Source organism: Lissotriton helveticus, chromosome 8, assembly GCF_964261635.1.
Source record: "Lissotriton helveticus chromosome 8, aLisHel1.1, whole genome shotgun sequence".
Lineage (NCBI taxonomy): Eukaryota > Metazoa > Chordata > Amphibia > Caudata > Salamandridae > Lissotriton > Lissotriton helveticus.
In genome coordinates this window covers 439,099,236-439,108,623 of record NC_136069.1, presented here as the reverse complement: position 1 = coordinate 439,108,623, position 9,388 = coordinate 439,099,236, and positions in this window count along the sequence as shown.

The following is a 9,388-nucleotide window of genomic DNA, read 5'->3' as shown; positions in this document are numbered from 1 at the left end:
TAAGGGGTTAAATGAGATTGGGGAGGACATTTTTGTAAGTTTTAATTACTTGTGACATATTTGATTGATTACTTGTTATTTAACTTATAATGTTTTGCATTTTATTTAATTGTAAATTGAGTGACCAGTTTATTTAATTATGCAGTTTTTTAAATAGTCTTTTAATTAATTTTAAACATGAAATTAGTGTTTTTCATTTCAGTTATATTTCTATAATGAATTCCTTTTTTATTCTAAATATGTTTGTTGGATTTGGCCCTTTTTGCAGGGTCACTCCATAAACACTTTTTGTTTTCACCCCTCCTGTCATCTGACCTCATTTTTGTTGACTTTAGGACTCTGCACACTTTACCACTGCTAACCGGCGCTAAACTGCTTGTGTTTGCTTCTCTTAACATGTTAAATTGACTTACACCCAATTGGCCTATTTAATTTACTTATAAGTCCCTTGTGAAGTGGTACTACAGGTACCCAGGGCCTGTAAATTAAATGCTAGTAGTGGGCCTGTAGCACTTATTGTGCTACCCACTAAGAAACCCTTTAACCGCATGCGTGCGGGCGGAATTCCGCCCGGACGCTGGGATTTACTCATTCCCATGTTTCATGACGAGCTGGGCTCGTCATGAGCGTGCGAGGAGGCTACCTCATGACGAGCCCAGCTCGTCATGAGCGTCGAAGGGGTTAAAACATGTTTCAGGCCTGCTATTGCAGCCGGTGTATGAAGTTTTGAACTGCCATTTTGACCTCTCAAAAAAGCCTTTTGCCATGCCTAAACCTTTCTATTCAATACAATTAAGTCACCTCTAGCGTAGGCCATAAACAGCCCATAGGTTAGATTGCACTGTATTTAAAAAGTTGGATATGTACTTGTAACATATTGCAGAGCACACTGTATTTAAAAATGTTGACATGTACTTTTAGGTTTTACATGTCCTGGAAGGTAAAAACTCTCCAATTTGGTTTTCACTATTGCAAGACATAACTCTCTCATAGGATAACATTGGGTTTTCTTATTACATTTAATACATGATAACTTTTAGAAAGTTTGCATTTTTTTGGCCTAACCATTTTGTGCCTGCAGCCTGTTTCCTGAGTCACATGACTGGGTGTAGTTGACAGTTGGCCTTTGTGTATTCTTCCTAATCAGTATTACAAAAGAGGGCCTAACTCCAAAACTATAAACCTCATGTTGTGGCTCTGTTGGAAACACATTCAGCATACAAAGACAGATACCTATTTAAACAATTGGATTATAAGATAATTGCATGTACTTCCCAGACATCTCTATCAGAGGGGTTGCTATCTTAATAGACAAACGGCTTGACTATACCTTGCTCAGAGCCTCTCATGATAACTGTAGCAGGTCGATTATTATACAGTGACTTATAGAATGTCATAAATGTGTACTATGTGCTCTTCACGGCCCAAACCTGGACGAGCTATGCATTTTTGAAACGTTATCCCTAGATCTTTTTGATTGGCAGGGAGATTTCAATTGTACCATGAACTCATGTGTAGAACTAATCCAGGTGCTTCGGTTAGAATGAGGAAAGTTCGGGCCTCCATTACAGAAATGGCTTGATTACACAGCCTGAAAGATGTTTGGTGGTCATTACATCCTCTTCAACCTGGCTATACTTACAGTAGTGCACCAATCTGGCAATATTCACAGATTGATATGTTTTTTGCCAATTTTTTTGTTTGAATATGTTTTATTGGTTTTACAAAAACATGAATATAACAACGTTGATTTACTCAAGTCATAACAGAGCATGTTATCTCCACAAGTTTACACATCAATCACGTTGCATCTTTGTACTTAGGATGGTACCGGTGTCATATCTTGTGGAAAAGGGGTAAATTGGCACGAGGTTGGTCACTGTGGTCTAGTGGTATGTCAAATGTCATGGCCTCAACTTCCAATGTTCGGTGTCATCCATTAGCTATTGGGAGGGTCCATCCTGTGTTATGTGACACTACCCCGGTGTCCCGGCCTTGTGTGACTGTGCAGCATTAGCTGCGAACTCTGGTGGCGGGACCAGTGTTCCGTTCCCGTGACTCGGGACTGACATGAGGTCTGTTGCCTATTTATCTTGTGGCCAAAATCCGAGTACCCAGTGTGTCTATTATTGTGTCTGAGGAACTAGCGTGCATCCCCCCCACTCAGGTCATCCAATGTGCACATATTACATTGTAGTTGTGGTCGAGCGTGACAATGTTACCGTAGATATGTGTGCTTATCTTTGACTGCCTGAACAGTATACCTGCCAGCGGAGCCGTCTCAGCTCTCAGAACCTAGAACTGACCAAGTGGTCAATGGAACAAGGGAGAAAGAAGAAGGAAAATTAAAAGATGAAAAGAAAAAGAGAAAAGAGTAAGAGTGGGGGAGAGTCAACTTGGAAGTGTGTGTTGTGTGGTATGGTGTGAGCGTACTAGCTTTGTAGGAGCTGGGTGCGGTTGTTGCGTGCGGTCAATTCCTACTTGTCTGTCAATGGGCAGTCAACTTGGTGGCTGGCGGGTGGGCCGCGGCAGGGTGATGGGTACATTCGCGCAGGTCCGTCTTGTGAATGGCCGCTCGTGGCATAGGGTTCGCGTGAGCGGGTCGCTGGCACTTCAAGGCCGGCGTGTCGTGTCCGCTCACACGTTGGGGCTCCATTATCCGGGCATCAGGACCTCAGCACTGCACGTTACGTCGTCTCCGCGTCAGGGGGGAGGATTGATCAGGGGAATTCCCTGAATCTGGCATTCTCGATGGAAGGAGCTGAGTGTCCCATCCCAAAGGTTTGCTATGGGAAATGCCCTAAGCCCCGCTGTCTCTTCTCTATGGAGAGTAATGCTCTCTGCCTTTGCCCAGTTGTCGAATGAGGTGCGCCAATGCTCAGCGAGCGGTGACTCTGTGCGTTTCCAATGTCTAGTAAGGAGCCTCTTGGCCGTGATGAGGCCTAGGTCCCAGAAGCGGGAGGGGACTTTGTTATGTTTTGTTCTCTTATATAAGCCTAATATACACGCCTCCCACGTATGTGGCACTTTCCTGGCAGTGCTGTTCTCCAATAGCGACAGGACCGCCTGCCAGTACGTCTGTATCCTTGGGCAGAGCCATAGCATGTGAAGGAGATCTGCTCCTGTCAGAGTGCATCTCGGGCACTCCGCGGAGGCGTCTGGGAAGTACTGATTTATCTTATTGGCGAAAGGTACGCCTTGTGCAATATGTAAAACTGTATAAGCTTAAAGCGAGCATTACTGGGAATGTATTTGGGGCCTTCTAATATCATTGTCCACCCTTTATCCATCCACTCCTTTCCTCTGTCCATCGCCCACTTATCACGCAGCGGCTGCAGAGTGAGTTGCGTGTGCGACAGCAGAGCCTGTGCCAACCAATGGATCGATATGTTTTTTGCCAATTATGCTATCCTTAATATAGCTAAGTGCTAAGTGTGCCCCAAGATAATTTCACACCATAATCCCTTATTGTTGGAACTTGCGCTTAGCTCATCTACTAAATTAACATGCCAATTCTCGTTCCCTCGCTATTTGCTGATGGATATAGAGTTTCAAGCTTTGATGAAAAACAGTATCAGTAATTGTCTTCTAGATAACAAAGGCTCTGCTTCCCTTTTCTATAATGGGATTCACTTTAAGCTTACATAAGGGGAGCTACTCAGCAATATATTTTTAGATTAAATTGTATTACAAATTTGGCAAGTAAGGCTATTAGAGAAGGCATTCGACTATAAGAAATAGCACATGCAAATGAAATTAGAAGCGGCATTACCCAGCAGACGGCAACCTCAATATATTCACAAACATGCCTACTTCTAGTTAAGAAATGTGCTCCATTAGGACAGTCCCTAAAATATAAGACGGCGGCTAGTTACAATGAAAATCGATCTCTTCAATACGAGTATGGCAAACAAGTAGGTAAAGTCCCTGCACATCAACTTTCTGACAAAAGGGCGGAGCGAGAAATAAAGGGTATAAGAGGTGTTGGGGGGCTACTTTATACTCAGCCTGAAGAGATAGTAGAACAATTTTTTGTTTTTTATCAGTCACTATGTAGTAAACCTAATGCGTTTGATAAAGGCAAATTTATCGACTATATGGATAAGTGTAACTTTTGTGAAAGTATCCATAGACTCGAAACAGAACAGGTACACTCTTTTAACTTAGATATTATGGCTGATGAAATATCTGATGCTATTGGTGCTCTACCTGCTGGAAAAGCAGCTGGTAAGGATACAATACCGGCAGAATTCTCGAAGCTATTTAAGGACAGTCTGATTCCTATTATGTCCAGGATTGTGAATCATATCAGTGTGAGTGGATGGTACCTAGCTCATGGGATATGACAAATATTGTCTTCTTTTTAAAAAAGAATAAGCCGAAAGTAGAGTGTGGGTCATATCGCCCAATTTTGTTAATACATGTTGATCCAAAATGTTTGCAAAGATATTGGCAACACGCCTTGCGCCTTTTATAACACAGCTAGTCTCAGATCAATAACATGGATTTATACCCGGCCGGGATACAACTGCACATGTGAATACCGCCTTAGTTGCGTTTGATGCTGCTTCTCAATTAATTCTGGACATGGGAATGGTCATGCTTGATGGGGAAAAAGCATTCAACCGTGTAACATGGAATTGTCTTTGGGCTATACTTACGGTGTATAATATTCACGGCGTTTCGATGATTGGATTAAAGCATTATACAAGTGCCCAAGAGCAAAGTTAATCTACCTAAACTACCAGTCTGCAACCTTTATAATACTAAGGGGTATTCGACAAGGGTGCCCTTTATCACCTTTACTCTTCGCTCTATATATAGAGCCATTTATTAGATCACTGCTTGTTAACTTATCCATCCCACCTCTATTAATAGGCTCTGAAGAACTGAAAATAACGGCTTATGTCGATGATATAGCTGTCTTCTCTACAGATCCAGTCAGAGCTATAGAGGCTATCCAAATCGAAGCTAGTACATATGGGGACTTCTCAGGATACAAATTGAATGTTAGCAAGACACAGACCATTCTTGATTTTCAAGCTAGTATGGAGGTAATTGGGGCATGTATATCAGCAACCTATTTAAGTGTACGGATTACTGCAGATTTTGGACAGATAATAACATTGAATTATGATCTTTTACTTAAGTCAATGATTTCCAAGATGACTGGCATAAATTGCGTATTATAGGGTGTTGCAATATTATAAAAATGATTGTTTTGCCGAAATTTCTTTACTTATTAAGGGCAATACCTGTGCGAGTCCTGAATTATTTTTTCAAAAAACTTGCGGGGACTATTGGCAGTTTTGTATGGAGTTATAAACAATCGAGACATGCTATAAGATATCTCCAACTTCCTTACAGATATGGAGAATTTCAGTTACCTGATTTTAAATTGTATTTCTGGGCCACCTTCGCTGGTCATTTACAGGACCTTCTATCTCCCAGTAGACAACATTGTTGTTATAGTGAAACAAAGGGAACCACCTCAGAGAAGGATTATTGTATGTCAAGAGTTGTCAGATATACACAATGTTTGTTAAAATACCCCTCACACACCAAAAGGGCCCTTGGTGTCATGCTTCATCATCGGGGTCTTCCCGCCCCACTGCGGGATGGGGCGTGCTGCGACTGGCGACTACGCTGGAGCACTGGTAGAAATGGAAGTGCTATGTGAAGTGTATATGTTGTGAGTGAGAAAAGGTCAGAGGTGAATTAGAGTGATGTTAAAAAATACCTGGCCTTATGTATTCAAAAAAACTTTATTTGGTCATAGGCTGGTATTGTTAAAAATGTGAAGTCGGAGAGATTACGCTAGTAATGTGCGTTTCCTCCTTTTGGTGTCAACATGTTTCGAAGCTTGTGATGCTTCTTCGTCAGGACAGAGTGTGATCCCTCAGTCACTCACTATGTTGCTATCAATATGTGCAGAGATATATGTACAGTGATGTTAAAAATACAATACCTAATTGGTACAAGTATGACTTTTCTAGCTTGTCAGTATTTCTGAGTATAAGCTACAAACATAAGGAGACAATGCTCCATGAACTGTAGGGTCGAGAGTTTCACATGAAAGTTTCATGTACTGTTGTGAAGTCGCTGCTCGCTCTCTCGCCAACCCATAGTTTCCATTCAGCACCGCCCACCGCAATGTTACAAATGCGGGATGCACCCGCCATTCGAGGCACGGAACCTCCATCCTTGTGGCGGACGGTCCCTGCCCCCGAAGCCAGGCATTTAAAATCTTACACAGTGTGGTACTGGGCTGCTGACCAAAGAGGAAAGGCTACGTTAATTTACATGTTAATAACCCTTTGTTGCATCTTTATTTTCTAGGCACTCCTGTTTTTCCTAGCTAGTATAATGCTACCCCAATTTTTTGAATTTGATTTGTTCCCCCTTCTCCGAGCATTGTGTACTTCTGCCCTGTCCTGTGACTAAGGTATACAAAAAGTGATGGATGGCAACTGGTTGTTATTCAGGGCCGCATCCCAATCCATTGTTGTTTTGCACACCATGCCACCTTAGTTTGGACCTAACTATTTGCAAATCAGTCTTGACCCTGCTACAATGGGAACAGTCCAGCCCGAACTGTCAAGCCAGGTCCTCCCTGAACCGGAACACAAGCAACCCAAGACTGGTTTCACCCTTGCTATGGGCTCATCTGGTGAGTAAGGCTTGGTTCTAGTGACACAGTGTGCACAGGACCCACATCTGGGCATACCCGTGCCACTTAGCATGACCTACTAAAGTATACAAAAAGTGATAGATGGAATGCTTAAACTAATCTGGAAGATCAAGCATCTCTATTGTCCTTGTGGTGACCATAATTTGATTTTGATTTGATTTGATTTTTCTATTTGTATAGCGCGCGAATGCCCAAGGGCGTCTTGGCGCTGAGATGTACCACTGGATCTTGAAGAGGTTGATTAGAGTGGCTATAAAGGTTGATAAGGGTGGCTATAAAGCCAGGTAGGCAGTGAACACAGAGAGAGTGCTGGCTGAGAGTAGAAAGTTCAGTCTGCATGACACTCGTGAAATGCTAAAAAAATAGTCCTTCTGATGTTGAGTCAGGGCAGATATAAATCCCATTTGTAATCCAGTTTGACTGCTGATTTCAGCAGGTAAGAAGGCACACCGTCATGAAAATAAGAAAGGAAAACGCATCCACTAATCAATTGCTAATTAAGTTTCCTTGCTATGCAATTGTCACAGGACATTCAAAGTGAATGTATTCCGATTAAGACTGTTTAATATTCATGGAGAAAGAGAGGAGAGAAGGAGAGAGAGGCGAGTGTGTGTGTGAGAGAGAAAGAAGGGAAAGAGTGAATATTTGTGTTACAATGTGCACAGGTAGTGTTATAACTTTGCAACAGACACACATGTGCATCTTAAGTGACATCTTTATTCAGTCCTAGCTTTTAGCCAACATATGGTTGACTTCTGGGATTCACTATTTTATTTTTATTAGCATATCCTAAAAAGACAGTAAATAGCAGTTTGATATTTGATACGGTGCTATTTAGCACAAAACTTCATTCACTGCTTCCAATGGTGTGCATATTTTATGAGGTAGGTTTGTGAAGCTGCTCTGTGAAGTATACAGGAGACCAGTCTTGTAGTAGAAGTAATTTATTCTCAGGAGAAAACAGCTTGTACAACCACCAAGATAGGAATGCCAGAATATATGAGCAACTCCCACATACAGAATGTAGAACATACAAAAGACACATAACAATTCCAATGATGCAATCTAAAAGGGATACTACACTCTGTACCTCTTTTTTATGTGGGAGGCTTACATATCTGCCTGTACCTTATTGTGAAAGAAGGTTGAATTGCTGCTTGCTTAAGGTATTGCACCTGAAAAATAATCGTAACACAGTGACAGGCACTACTTCTCATGGGGCACAAATATTTCTGTTTTATGAACCAGTGAACAGAGTATTCAGCAAGGCAGATCCATAGTTTGCCGGTACAGAGAACTAAGGGCCTGATTTAAAGTTCAGCAGACGGGTTACTCTGTTATAAACGTGATTGATATTCCGTCCGCTGTTTTACAAGTGCATTATATCCAATGACACTTGTAATGCGGCAGACAGAATAGATGTCATGTTTGTGGTGGAATAATCCAACCGCCCAACTCTAAATCAGGCACTAAGTCTTGTTGGTACTGGGGCAGGCAATAAAGTATTGGAATACTCCTTTAGCTTCCCTTCAGCATGGTCTCTAAAACCAATAGATTAGTAGCATTTTTTTTTTAACGTGTTGGCAGTTTTTCCATTTTTGTCTGCAAAAACTCCGACTCTCGATGGCGCACTGCAGTATGGGTATGATGTTAGGCCCTGCTTGCCTCAAACTGAATCACTTCTACAAACTCTTATTTGCGGCAGGCAAGGATACCAAGACAAATGAAGATACATTGAATAGCACAGGATCACACAATTTGGAAGTTGGAGCTCGGTTTTGTAGCCTCTCTATGGCTCAAAATCACTTATACTACTTTTCTATAAAAAGTAAAATATAGTTTAGTATCTGCATATGAAAAGGATGTGAACACAAGACCCAGATTACAAACGACGAAGCTTTTGCACAAACTGCATTTTGTAGTATGTTTAGTTGTACAACAATAGTGCTACTAATGTACTACAAAATTATATTTACAGACCTACATGCAGAGGTCCTGCCTTTGCCTCCCCTATCTTTGTTTGTGCACAGATCTCCACCGCGACTGCTGAGTCTTTGCACATGTAAGCATATGTTTTTGGGTTAAATGTGGGAGGGACAGAAAGGAGTGGCTGGAAAATGGGAAAGCCTTACTACTAATGGGTAGGGGTTATTGGAAGAGTGAGAAGGGTTTAAGAGGAGGGGTTAGAACTGAGATGTTCACCATTGACAAAAGAGTAAGCCCATTCTTATTTTTAAACTGCACTTCTAAATTTACTATAGCCAAAAAGGGCCCAAAACAGTTGTAAATGTAAATCAGCTCAGAGCTAGAGTAAGTTCAGCACCACATGTGGCGAACCACTGGTGCTGTAAGACCCTCCCATAGAAAATAATGAAAGTAGGGACCAATAAGAAAAGAAAATACATTCCATTTAATTTAATGTAAGAAATAGCTAAAACTAAAACATTTTTATTTGATTTTAACATATTTTGAAATCCTTTTAAAAATCAAAACAAAAACGTAACACAAATTTTATGGAAATGAAATTAAATGACTTTTAATTAACTTCATACATCACATTTAATCATTATTAATGCATCTTTTTTTTCCTTTAGCTAGGAATTGTTTTTGGAATTTAAACTTCAGAAAAATTATTTTAATTTTATTTAATATGCCCAAAATAATTACATTATACATCTAAATTAAGTTCTTAATTCT